We start from the raw sequence: 13305 nt of genomic DNA, 5'->3' as shown, positions 1-13305 counted from the left end.
TCTTCAATACTGGGTCCCTCGCCAGAGATCAGAGACAGCGTGTCCACTCTATGAGGTTGCAGTCTATTACGCGTTTTGTTTTTTATACGATTCTGAATCGAGAACCCACGTTCGCAATCTGCTGTTTAAACTGGAAGTATAAGTGCTAATTTTTCCAATTTCAGTCGACTTGTGAATTGTTCTTTATGATATTCGTATATTATCGAACATAGGGTTGACATCTTTTCACGTGGATATTTCTGTTGCACTGCGAATGTCTTCACAATTGACCATTCATGCTTAGTCTCATCGCCGTCAATTATAGCCGTAAACACCATACCATCATCTGACACGTGATCTGTATCGAAGTGATTAATTAACGTGTCCATTTCATTTTTTCCGTATTCACTGAGGTCGTAGGAAACTTATCGGTCGGATAGCTAAAATAGCGAATGAGGTTATAACATCACTAGTCTCCGTCGGAAATCTTTCATTTAAATTCTCCAATATATTATCGGTAAAGCTCTTTGTTATGTTTACCTGTCTGTAAACGGATTTGATTTCCCGGTGTCTTGACATCATTTACAAATCATTCCTTTCTCATTGTGACGGATCAACCATTGCGAATATTGTGGTTTTTGTAGCCACCCATTACTGAAGTTTCGGACTTTCTGATTCATGCGGACCGGTTCGTTCGTATCAACGTGTTGTATGCTCTGGTTTGAATCAGCTTGTGTTTCGGTCATGTCGACATCTTCACCCTTGTCTGCTGTACTCGTAGTAGCTGCCGTACCATGTCCTCTAAAAAGATTCGTATTTGGCTTGACACTCTTATAGTCCGTATATTATCACCATAGTAACTAAATACACGATGGACGCAGTGACGGTTAGTGTAAATTCCCCTGTATTCACGTGTTTGACTTCCAACTATGTTGAACTGCCGCAGAGGCACCACGGAAACGGAACTTTGTATCAATCAGTTTGGCACGCGGCCTCAAAGATAAAATAGCAACAATTTATTTTAGACCTAAATGATTGTCGCCACGTTGCCATATTAGCAGACGAAATAGACAAGGCATAATGCGAAACTGTCATACAAATCACTTACTCGTGCGGCAATATAAACAATAATGAAGTCAGAATCAAAACATTCCCACGTGCAACTAGACTTGCATACTTTTGAAATATAAATTGCGTAAACGAGGGGTGAACGGGAAAGTCATGTGACCGCGAAATCCCTCACATTACCGGCTAGATTCGGGCTTTTAATGATTAACATGTCTAATCTGCTTCAACCAATCAGAAGACGGGCTAATTAACATAACTGAGACCCCGGAAACCAAACACACTTTTTCTTGGATAAACTTAGATCTGGAAACTGTACTTACTTTCATATATTCGAATCGCATATGACATTTTATTTTATATTGCACGTTTATTTTTTTTTGAAATTCAATGTTATCAGGAGTATGTTTGGAGCGAGCCTTAAAAATATTAAGATACCAAAGCCTTCGTCGATATTAGCCAGAGGTCTACTCAGATGGCCGAGACGTTTTTGTGTCCCTACAGGCAGTGGGAAATCACTGACTTTCGAAATGGCTCCGTTTTGTGTCGACTACAGGCAATGTGGTGAGTTTAAGGAAACGCCAGATACTACAGTTTTAATTGTCTCGCCATTAATTGCGTTGATGAAAGAACAGGTCAAGAAAATTGACACTGGTAGTTTAAGTGCGGTGTACCTTAGTGACAAACACGTCCCAATGACAGACGTGAAAAGTGGGGCATTCAATTATGAGGCTTTTCTGAGTCATCATCGATCCCTTCTTCTCAGCGATGTCTACCAGGCTAAAGTTTGCGCAGTATTCATCGATGAAAGCCACTGTATCAAGAAATGGCCTTTTTTAAATATTCGCAAAACGTCACACCTCTGGTAATGGCATGAAACGATCGTCTGCTATTTCTAGCACAGCGTTCTATTGTTTTCATTGTCTTTTGTTGCTATTACTATTCAACGTTTTCGTACCCTTTGAAATTAGATGTTTAGCTAAATGCGTTAATACATGTAATGAATTTTGTTTGGGTCACAGGAGTTTTGCGCTGACCCATCGTTTACGCAATTTACATGTGTAATGTTTTTAACTGCATTATCCGTGTAACCGTATAATTTTCAATAATAACTCAGGTTCCTACCTAACAGGGACAAAGATAGCACCAATAGCACACAAGCCTTCAGAAAAGAGTATGGACAGCTTGGCCAACTGAGATCTCTCCTACCAAGTAAAACACCTGTCATCACCTTAACGGCAACAGCCACTTTACAGACCAGAAATGTAATTATTGAAGACTTGTGTATAGATTGTCGCATCATTGTTACTGAAGACTTGAACAGACCTAATACTAGATACTCATTAATAATAGTTGACTATAACTTTGCAGCCATGTTTAAATGGCTGACAGAGAGAATCAAAGAGAACGGGAAGGAAACCAGTAGGCAGTGTTTTGTCGCAAAAGAAAACACTGTGCTGAACTTTTTTTGACACAACTGGGTGATAACGCTTACAGCTCAAGTCATTATAGAGTCAATGACGATCGTAATAGATATATTGCTATGTTTCATTCAAAGACAGATGGAGAAATTAAGTCATTTCAAGATCCACATGGTGTGGTTAGGGTGATTTTTGCTACATCTGCATTTAGTAACTCATTTAGTAACATTTGGCAGTAACTCTCTTCATTATTGAGAGAGATATGCTAAACATTGTATTCTCCGTGGGCTTGAAACCACTTAAATGTACTAGTATATATTTGTTATGTACGTTTTCAAGGCATCTTCGCCGCTGTATATATCATATCCCACGACCTAAAAGTCATAGAAAGTCTAGATTTCTGATTACATAATTGCCGTAACTATCACTCGTTTACATACTATCAAGGAGGTTAATGTAACAAGACAAAATAAACTTGTCGTACTTAAATTAAATATGTAATGTTGTGTTTATGACACGATTACATTTTCGTAATACATTCCGTTTTGTTTGATTTCCAAATGTGCCTTCAAAGGCTAAACTAAGTAACATAATGTTAATTGTCATGAAAACACGGAATAAATTAATAATTTAGATATTTCTTGACGTTAGGCGGTATTTTATCAACAAATCGACACTTGCATTGTATGTATTCTCTGAACCACGCAAGGTATGCATATTTAATCAGGAATTAGACTGTCAATTCTTGCGTCAACTATATCCCTCGCAACTGGAAACTCTGCAAAGCGTTTTCGTATTTACAACCTTCATTCGTATACTATATAAATGTGAACAGTTAGAATAGAAACAATGTGGCAGCGCAAATAAATTATGAAACATGCTAACCGTGATTATGACCGTTGGCAAACATATAACAAGTACGTTACAGAAATGAGGGCGCCGAAGAAAGGGTTGTGTGAACATTTTTCGCAATCGGACAAACTAAAGAACAGTTGCTGGATTAGTTCTCGACAGTAAGACATAATATAATATGAGCATGCGTTAATTCTAGGAACCGCATGTTATTTTTCACAATGTATTCATACCAAGTTTCAAAATTTACTAGATTTTATCAACCAAAACTCGTTGGACGAACATAATTTTTAATTGTTAAAAGATGTTAGGTACCGTAATATTGAGATTACAAATTCTATAACGCCTGAATATCTGTGTTAAACATTTCTTTTGTTTTCAAGCTATTTAAATTTGTTCAGAGGAAATCAGAGTGACATTCAGTATCCGTAACTGTTACCTGACATGTTGCCTGACATGTGTGATTTGCTTACTTGAAAGAAAATTGTGCACGGTAACTGAATGAGTAGTCGAGCTTAATATGACGAAGATGGACAGCCTGAAAAAGGTAATCGAACCAAACATGCGTACAGCATGAAATATTTACCCAAGCATTTGATGTGAAGATGTACCTTTTAGCAGTATCATTGCTGTGATATTTCATAAACGTGGTTTAAACGCTTATCTTAAAATGACTTCAACAATGGAGTAAGTCAAGTGTGTATTTTTATTTTGTTGCCATTTTGGTCGCACTCAAATTATAATGAACTTACAGGATGTGTCAAATTTGATGCATAATTTAATATATTAAGTATAAAAAAGAATGTAATAGTGTCATTCAATTCAAAGTTTTGCGCGTCTTGTCGGCAAAATACTATTTAGGGAGATATATATCTGTATATAACCGTTCTATGTACTAAATGTAAAATATAGTTTGCAATCACATACCCTCTCCCCTTTATCTAATAAAACACAAAGATGGCGCCACACTCTTCAAAGTCACCTGAATTCAAAAGCTTGGCAACAAATGGGGATATATAGTTAAATGGACACGTTAGTGATACATATAAAAGGCTAAACACATGTTAGATGGATTTGTTATCAAATGACTGTGTTCTAGGTCACTTTAGTATTCTCACGTACAAAGACAACATACAATCTAATAAGCACATCACCACCGCAAATCTCGACTTTGTTTCTGTTACTGATATAAGATGAAGACTTCACAGACAATTACATACGTTATTTGTACACTTCACACTTACGCAATTACTCCGCGATACCTCATTAATATCTACAGTGACATTGTTAATCATAGTTCATTGTGCCATTTATGTAAAAATAATATATAAAATAAGCTCCTGTTTTAGCATGTACAGACATTATGTATGTCTTTCCGTATGTACAGGTGAATGAACTCCTATCATCAATGCACACGTGTGCCTGTAAATTATGTTTTCAATTATTTCATGTCGGTCCCAGCAGGAAGGCATCCTGGTTACACGAGACAGAAAAACAGTAAAACAAACAAAAGAACAAATCATACTAAACAATACAGTTATTTAAAATGGCTTGCATCAGGTAATACATGTATAAAGATGACAGATGATTGACATCTACGGCATTAATCCATAAACACATGATACATAACGGAAATCACGTATGGCGTACTGGTTAACATATAGAATTTCATACGAGTACGAGTAAAACGTACCGTCATTGTACACAATTGCATCATAGCAATTGCATACAGAGTTAGAATACAGTGTATACAATACAATTATGTATTATATTATTTGCAATATCATCTTGACACGTTTCCACATTCCTGGAAAAGCTGGCGAATCTTAGTGTACAAAAAAACAACACAGTAGTGAGCTGCAGTCGAAGGGAGCTTGAGTAAATACTAAACTAACGGTTCAATGAGCGGTTTTAAGCGTGCCAGTAGGCCGACAAGCATTATAAGTAGATTGCCACTAGAAATCCTCATTTTTTAAATTACTACCACACTTTGTTTGTATGGTTACTCACCCGATGTAGTTGTCACACAACAATCGATTCTGACGGTGTAGAATTTCTCAAGTTTAGTCTTTTATTTGAGTACATCGCAGCTGCGCCCTCATCAAGGTATATTGCGTTACCAACAGATATTCGTCGACAGGTTTGATAGCCTCGTGACAGCAATATTGAAGAGTGTCACCTGTGCTAAAAATAACAACATTCATAGCTCGAAAACATTGTGTAAGAGGGCTGTCAGTCATCGCGACAGATATGCACTGGCACCAGCAGTATGCATCAAACAGACAGGCGATTGTTTTATGATTATGGATCGAATGTGGTAATGCGTTCAACCGTGCACATTTATAATATTTGTTTATTACAGTGGGAACACATGGTCGCCGATATAAAAATTAAGTATTATAGCAAAGGACCAGTATATGATGTGAGTTTAGTTGTATGCAATAATTCATTTTGTCTCTACCGACCTCCAGTTTACATGACTAATTTACCGAGAATGCTTATTTTTGATACTTGTATACTGCATTTTAACCTTTTGTGTTTTAAAATATTAATAGCGACCATCGGATGTTAAAAGTTCATTCACTTCTTATCTCCGTATAACAGATAATAACGTAATCTTTAAGCAAGGTCAATCAAAAAGATTAATTTCCAACATATCAAAAAAGCCTACATACCTAATTGACATAACAGTTAATGTAATCCGGCGGCGATTTGCTCGCTCTGCGTTTCATGTAACTCACCCCCGGTTATAATAGAATGGTCGATGTATAGTCTACTTTGGCACGGAGTTATGCCTCATTCTGTTATTTCAGTTCACATGATGTAGTATACATACCAGGCAGAATGAATCGTTTTTAGCCGGGCAGGTGAGTGCATATCCCGCACTGGCCGTACAGTATTGTTCAACGTCCCCTGCCTTAGGTACGAGTGTAGCCGGTACATATAATGCACGTAGTGACATTACCATGCATATATTCGATACTTTTCATTTGTAATTCGAAGTCATTTTTATTGTTGGTAACAACTAAATATTGTAAACGGTCTCTATTTGAGCATTTACACTACACTATTTCATTCTTTCAATCTGCTAATATTATATTTTCATTACAGTTGGTTGTTCAGAAAGGAGAGAGCAATTGTTTAATCAGTGATTGTGCTTTTAACTAAAATGCGTTTAATACGAATAGTTTGAAACAAAAATCGTAATAGCATATTGTGGCAAACCAATGTGCTAGATCCCCGTGGTAACTAATCTTTGTCTAACATAGTTACGGTGGATCATATAATATCTTCCCAAATATATATGGTACTGTGCCCGAGAGCCAGGAAACGTTTTGCTGTACGTAGAAGAGATAATCGTCACATGGAGATTATTATTTTATTATAACAGGTCTTTTATCAAAATAAGTACAGTGGCAATTGATAGTATCTTTTTATGATTTGTCAAGAGCATTGCGGGATTATTTGGAATTTCACAAAGATTATTATTTATTTCATTTCACAAAGATTGAACACGCGTCGTAAATGTCGATAGAGATTACGTCGGTATAGTATCTTCAATACGTTGAACACCGTTCAGTGTCATCGGGTTGTCCTCATTGTTTTGATCTCGCCGCCTTTCATCCACATTTGATTTATAGGCATTCGCGAGATATGGGTCTCACATGAACATAAATGTCGACTTTGATTGTTGCGTAGGCCAACGAGTACAAACCGAGACGTTACCAAGGTTTAACTAGGTAATTTCTTTGGTGATTAGAAGGACAAGTTATTGTAGTAGTCATCGACGGCAATTAGTGCACATCGCGACCAGATCAAAGCTCGTACTCGTGATTTACACTAGAAGAGCGCATTCTATTGTGGGGAAAAGCAATGTTTTTCAACACTGATGTTGCACATGCGCGACACAACGACCGCCGCCCCATTAAAGGTTGATGAGTTGTTTTATCTACGACATCTCAATGAAAACGGAAGTCTGGTGACAAATGTTACAGAGTCGAAACAAAGAAGGTCGTTTAGTGCGCAAGACATGCTTTGAACGTTTGTCGTCTACCAATGTCGCGCTCATAAAACAAAGTTTACAGATACGTTTCTTTTCCACCAAAAAAACAAACAAAAACAAACACACAAAACAGTACATTGTCAGTGGACAGTGAAAATAAGAGCATGAGTCAATAATAATTCGGCAAAACCACCATCATTGTAACCAGAAAATAATCCTTTGTTCAAACAGATGTTCAATGGCGTCATGATAATTATCCGTAAACATTACCGTACTTGACGCATTTCGATCACAGAGAACTCCGATTAAATCTAATGACGTGTTCTACAAGGTATACGTATTGACATTATAGTGGTTGAACTTCTTTCCCACGCTAGTTGGTCATTGGTCGAGAAAACGTTGGTCCCCGCGGGCGGCGATTTGAATTTTAAACTATTCGGAGTTCATTTGCCATGGAAGATTGTAATTTTTTTCTAATCAACTGTAATTCCATAAGCAACTACCCTCCTATACAAAGTCAATCGCGTGAATATTTGCCTGAAAATAAAAACATGTAACAAAATGCCCATATACGTTGAGTACGGACCGAGCCCTTGTGGTTCATATATATTAAACTTGGAACATAAAAAAATCTTTTCGTTGAATTAATACTTTAAATACGCGTCACATAGTTAAATGGCACATAACGTATTAGACTATTCATTGTTTTTGGCGTCAATTCACAAATTCGACTCTTATATAATTTGTACGCCAGGACGTACTGCGAAATAGTCATGGACGCAGATGTAATGCAGGTGTAATAAACCAAAAAACGAGAAATCATTGAATTTAAACGCATGTCACTATTCAGCTGATATTACACACGAATAGTCGTCTCACAAATCGTGATCTGCGTGGAACTAGGGCAAGGAATTTCTGAAATGTAGAGCTGTCTCTCAACCATTTACAATCATGTACGTGATTATCTCGAGGTTAATAAACTAATGCCTTCCCAATGTAGCGAATTACATATTATTGTGAGAATAGAGTAAAGCACGTTACGTCCACCGTACCACACACGAAAAGGATAGGAGGCTGGGCACTTATGGTGTTAATAGTCTTCAAATATAGCAGAATTACTTCATATTTATTTAAAATGTTCCCTCTTCATCTGGGGTTTGTTTCAGAGTCAGTCGCTGGTTGGCACGCATTTTACGGAACTCGTTTTAGTTATTTCTTTACTGAATAATACTAAATTATAGTTAGAAACGATAGACATAAATTATGTAATCAGCAATCATTGTAAAACGCTAGTTAATTGATTTTATTGCGTTCTGATTTAAACTAGTTAAAACCACAGGAAGTTGGACAAACTTATGTATTTTAATAAATTATTGAATAATAAATTGTTATATAACTTTTATTTTACCCCTCCTGGTCTTTTACCCCCCCTTGTTTATACCACTCTTTCCTGTATCACAACTTAGTTACGCGCTAATGTTATATGCAAATTTTAACGCGCGATGTAGACACGCCCTATTATAGTAAAATATCCTAAGGGTTGAAACGCGCCAGGACTGTGGCATGAGCACAACTGTAAAGCCGGTGGGCATTTAATTTATTCATGAGATGCATTAATAAACAAGAAATGCTGCGCGCGATTTTTTTTAAATCCGGCGAGTGTAATCTCCGACGCGACGCAACTTCAATGAATCAGTGACTCTTCTGTAAAATGGTTTCTACTTCAAACGTCGTTCGCGTTGCTCTTCGAGATCTTTCTAATGAAAATAATCAACATAGCAGCAATGTGTTCATGGAAAAATTCATGGAAAAATTGTTTAATTCTGATCATGTGACAACAATATATGAGTCATTCTTTGCGATAGAGGTCAAAGATCGCAACATCCGGTTTCCGGCTGTGCTCCTGCCATGTCGCTCGATCGCAATGAGTTTTAATTTGACAAATATTCAAGTGCAAATGCAATTGTGTCACTTTCTAATGCCATCCATGTCATTACAGATGCCTTATATGTAAAGAAAACGAACTTTGAAAGGTTCGAATGCGTGATTTTATGCCACAGTCGCGTTTCAACCCTTGGGATATTTTACTATAATAGGGCGTGTCTACATCGCGCGTTAACATTTGCATATAACATTAGCGCGTAACAAAGTTGTGATAAAGGAAAGTAACAAGAATCAGTGATTACTTGAAATCGATAATAGAAAGTGGGGTAAAAGAAAAGTTATATAACAATTTATTATTTAATAATTTATTAAAATACATAAGTTTGTCCAACTCCCTGTGTTAAAACCCGTAAATACAAACAAAATTGTAATAATTAATTATAACTATTGTAATTAAATATAACCATTAATATTTTGCTCACTAAATAATATTTAACTGAAATATGTGTTTAAAAAGTAACTGAAATTGTAAAAAAGTATTAAGTTTCGTGTATAAACACTAGTGTAAAAAGGCAACAAAGCGCCATTTTTGGCTAATAAGACGTCATATAAAACAAGTGTTGACGGAGCAAGCGCGTCATGTGAAGACCAGGTATACGGTGAAACACTCGATAAATAATCGATGCGTGAAATGTATTACATTAGATTACTGTGTAAATGATGTGTATATGAACGTGCATAATACTATCATCACATCAGGTTACATGTAAACAGCGTAAAACCTACAAAGAACGTATCTTGATATACGCCATATACCGATCTTAGCCATAATGAGCATTGGTTCTGTGGTGAGTAAGCTAATCACCAAGTACAATATAAATAGTTATGTTTGTAATATCTACACTATTTTGCATTTCAGGCGAACTGTTTATTTAGAATCGTTTGTAATATTAAATTCAATCACAATGAAAACGTATTGTACGGCACATTCGACTCGAAACATAATTCTGGCAATAACAAGGAATTCGAAAAAAAGTGGTTCTTGTTTCAGTTCAGGGAAGACTTTATTGTCAATGGAAACAATAAAAAAAAATATATTTTTATTTCTTAGCTACCCGTTCTGTTTAAAAGTAGTCATGCGTCCTAATTTTGATTTTACATAAAGCTACCAGAGCCTAAACAGAACATTAACACATTAACCCTTATCCTGCTAGCCTCGTGCATTTTCACATTGACTTGACAAGATAAGGATTAATGTCATGTTCATGAACTTTGCTATTTTACTAACGTTCTTATTACAGTATAATAGCCGTACTTAGCAGAAATCACCCTCAAGTAAGCATAGAATTCAATTCCAAGAACAGTCACGTCTTCAACTAATAATGTCAAGTTCAATGTCTCCCAATATATAACGTTCGAATTCACAATTCCCACCCGAACATATTAAATAATGTAATTATTTCTCGTCCACAATATTCACTTGTTATTACAAAAGAAATGTCCTCAAAACCGATAATATATATTTTTCATTTAAAGGCAATCAAATTCACAAAATAATTCATACGTTCGTGTTTCATATGTACATAAATTTAAAATCCTGTTCAGATGTGGAGAGTATCAATTATGGGAAATATTTAAATATAAGTTTGAAAGATGTACCGGAGAAGTCTTAATTGTTACTGTGCTAATTAATTAATTAATTAATTAAGCAAACGTAGTTTAATACCACAACACCACGCAAATAACAAATAATTGTGACTAACATTGGCGCCGAAAATTCTAGTCATTCTTGACAGAGGGTGGATTGATTAGGGATGAAAAGCAGTGCTTCATATTCTTTGCATGCTTCACCATATCAATTTAATTACCATTATTGCCACTTATGTAGTTATAGACTCGACAATTGAATATTTGCACAAAACAAGATATCGATTTATAGATCCTACCCGAATGCACAATTTTCCCTTCATCATTTTCTGATGAACAGCATCCGAATAGATTACAGATTTAATTATGCCAGTGAACCAAAGTCCATTTTTGTATATCAGCTTAACTTGTTCTTCTTGTTACCTTTAATACAAACTAATTTAAAGTCTATCGTCGGATTATGTTCCGGCTTTCATCTCTGCAAATTGAAAATTGTATATTAGAATTGTCAGATCGAGTCAATAAAGGCATGAAACCAATTAAACCTCGGCGTTATTTGATGACCCACCGAAGCTTTGTGTTCTCAGAGTATACGTTGAATTTTAAATCGAACGTATAAAGGGATTATAGTATCTTTGTAGATAATACTATACTGTCATTCGACTCTTAACCGTCGCGTTCGTTTTCTTTTCTCTACTGTACCCAGGGAATCTCTCTTAGCTGCGGCCATCGTATTGCAATGCCTGTCCGGCAACGAATATGTGACGGGACTCCAATATGTTTGAAGATGTTGTGATGGGGAATGATGGCTCTTGGTAAACGTTCAACAGATCTGTGGTGCAATTGTAAAATTCGTACCTGTTGTCTACCAGTCATTTTTACGGAACATTATATAAAGGTCTTGCTCATTATCAAAGATACATGGATCATTAATTATACGCGAACTATAACGTGAAACAGTCTATTAAGACTGAGCATATGTATTGCCAATATACTGTGTTACTGTGACATCTATCTACTATGCAGACAATTGATATAGCAATACTTGGCGCCCCTGCAGTGGGTAAAACTGCTATTATACAACAGTATAAAGACTGCACGTTTCCAGACCAGCATTTCCCAACAAAGGTAACGTCAACATATACACCAGTTGTTCTAGCAAATCAACATCTTTATGAACTGAACATTGTCGATACGCCGCCACTGCAATATTTTCAAATGAAGAGTTATTATGATTGGGTGGACTTTGAATCCTACTCGGATGAAGTAAAGAATGCAGCAGCGTTTATTCTTATATTCGATGTTTCTAATGTTGATAGTTTTCAGTACGTCAAAGACTTACGTGAACAGATACTGGATTATCACGCGAGCGGTGTGGGTGAAATACCGATGGTTGTAGCTGGTAACAAGAGTGATTTAGGTAAATGCAGTGGGCTGTTCAAGAGAGACATGGCGCATATAATTAGGAAGAACTGGAAATCTGGTTACGTCGAATGTTCAGCGAAATATAACTGGCATATTCTGGCTTTATTTAGTGAGGTTATGAAGTTGATATGTGAATATCGGGATAAACCGTCGACTGCTAGAATACGAGGCGGACTACGACGCAATAGTTGCATAATTATGTGACCTAACAAGTTCGAATGCTTCATAAGAATAATTCAACATAGTTTTCGAGAAGTTAAATATGGGTATATAACGAGCTGACCTGTGAAATAGCGTATTTAATGAATGAGAACTCTACAAGTACATGCAACCTCTTTGCAGTGTGCACTTGTTTAATTTAAAAGACTAGCTAAACCCAATGATACAAAAGTTGAACAAATTTTAAAATGCATTTGTTAAATATTACCTACTATGTAACACCACGTTCATGCAGAATATACACAGACGCTGCCATGAGCGTATTCTGTCGTTACTATATTACTGTAACTGATTGACTGACTGGCATATTGTTAGCTGAAGCTTTTGGGGGTAGATAACACCACTGGAAAGAAGAAATGTGTGAAGGCACAGAACAGAGTGCCGAGTATACTTCACGATTTAACTGTCTAAAATGACTCTTAGACACTCTTTCCAACAGCTTACTGACATTTTCAGACTGGTTAATCATTTGGCAGGTGCATAGTGCTGTATACCGTACCCTTATCGTACATAGAGGTGGTACATCGCAATTGTGAACTTAAATTCAATCTAAAATGCTGCTTACAATTTGACATTAAATCATTATTGACGATTCGATAGTCATAACTACTTTCGATCGTGTAATAACATGGTTCGTAATGAATGCAAATATTCCAGTGCGTAGCATGACGAACATCAGTGACAACCTTTCACGTGTAAAATGTATACAAAATCTACTATCATTTGTGATATACTTCCAACTTGTAATCCTCTTAGAAAATATCTCGGGATGAACTGTTCAGACTACTGGTGACACAATTAAATCCCCAT

General features: G+C 36.3%; 1 pseudogene across 1 annotated transcript; it reads left to right on the top strand.

Moving 5' to 3' along the window:
* The first annotated feature begins 6124 nt into the window (after nucleotides 1–6124).
* On the top strand, nucleotides 6125–13104 carry LOC100366815 (ras-like protein family member 10B pseudogene; annotated as a pseudogene). The gene is made up of 2 exons (XR_014926701.1): nucleotides 6125–6239; nucleotides 11558–13104. The product of XR_014926701.1 is annotated as a ras-like protein family member 10B pseudogene (transcript).
* Nucleotides 13105–13305: the final 201 nt, after the last annotated feature.

This window comes from Saccoglossus kowalevskii, chromosome 16 (assembly GCF_978046115.1).
Source record: "Saccoglossus kowalevskii chromosome 16, keSacKowa6.1, whole genome shotgun sequence".
Lineage (NCBI taxonomy): Eukaryota > Metazoa > Hemichordata > Enteropneusta > Harrimaniidae > Saccoglossus > Saccoglossus kowalevskii.
Note: the sequence above shows the minus strand (reverse complement) of the source record. Positions and strands in the feature narration are given on the sequence as shown.